Genomic DNA, 1413 nt, shown 5'->3' with positions numbered 1-1413 from the left:
TCAACAAAGTGTAGATGCTAACTAAAGCAAAGATGTTTTAAAGTGGTCTTAAAGAGTAGGTGAGAACAGAAGCTTGGAGACCAGAACTTTTAAAAAAAAAATAGTGAGAAAAAGAGAAATAGACAAAGGGACAATAAAGGCCAAAGAATAACAAAAACAAACAAAAAATAACAAAGTAATAAAAAAAACACCACCCCCAAACCAAACATGTTTTCAATAGCAAACATTCACTTTATCAACAGCGTCTTGGGCTATAAGAATGTGATGTTGATAGTGATCTGTATCGGCTATAATAGGGAGAAGGTGATCTTCTTCTGTACCGGTAATCATAGTCTTCGTATCTGTCATACCCACGATCATATCCTCTATCATAGTAGGAATCTCGCCGTCTGCCGCCACCTCCACCTCCAACGCCTCCCCCTCCTCCTCCACCGCCACCTCCACCACTGTGAGTTGGCCTGCCCATGTAGATGCCTGGTGTAGGTGTGTGTGCTCTTTTGGTAATAGAATAATCAACACGAATTCTTCTACCATCTAGTTCCATGCCATTTGCCCTTTCCATAGCCTCTTTTGAGTCATCTATCCTTTCAAAGTAAACAAATGCAAATCCTCGGGACCATCCGGTACGCTGATCATAAACCACGTTGACACCACTCAACGGTCCATATCGAGAAAACACCTCACGAAGATCTCTCTCTGTTGTGTACAAAGTGAGGCCTAACACTCCAAGACAAGTGTTGGGATCTGGATTTGCTCTGCTGCCTGTATGTCTTCTCTGGTTAGACATCGGAGAGCGACTCTGGCTCCTCCTACATCGATATTCTGGTGTATAGGATCAACTTCGAGACCGTCTCCTATGAGAGTGAGAGTGGGATCTGGATCGAGTATAACGTCTATGAGAATGTCTCCTAGATCTCGACCTGGATTTTGATCTTGACCGAGAATGGGATTCGGAGTGTTTGGAAACCTTTGATGGACTATGAGATCCTGACCTGCTCTCCGATTTTACACGAGCAGGAGTTCCCGTTGGAGATTTTGACTGAGAGCGAGACTCTCTGCCCTCGAAGTTGTTCTCCTCTACATTACTCATGTCGGCCAGGCGTTTCCCAGAAAGAAATAAGAGACAAGTCTCGGCTTATCGGCTGGTGGCCTAGTCAACTCGCTAACTGGACTGTGGGGAAGGAGGAGAGAGTCGGCAACAACGGCCGCTCCACTCCACTCCCACTCGGTCGCAAACCCCGCCAAAATGGCGCTGGACGCGCCAGAGCCTTCTTTAGTGTTGCAATTTTCATAGTTTATTCTGACACCTGTTTTGGTTTTTCCTTTCTTCTTTGATCTTTTGCTTTCTTCATATTCTTAATGTCTTCTTGCAGTTCCTCTGGTCTTTGATCATTAGTGTTCACTGCTGATGTT

At 44.8% G+C, this 1413-nt stretch overlaps 1 pseudogene; it reads right to left on the bottom strand.

The window, feature by feature from the left end:
* Positions 1 to 235: 235 nt before the first annotated feature.
* LOC102850729 lies at positions 236 to 1090 on the bottom strand (annotated as a pseudogene).
* Between the last annotated feature and the right edge of the window lie 323 nt (positions 1091 to 1413).

Source organism: Elephantulus edwardii, unplaced genomic scaffold (genome assembly GCF_000299155.1).
Source record: "Elephantulus edwardii isolate Elephantulus edwardi_28Jun2011 unplaced genomic scaffold, EleEdw1.0 scaffold00534, whole genome shotgun sequence".
Lineage (NCBI taxonomy): Eukaryota > Metazoa > Chordata > Mammalia > Macroscelidea > Macroscelididae > Elephantulus > Elephantulus edwardii.
This window is presented reverse-complemented; position numbering and strand designations above follow the sequence as displayed.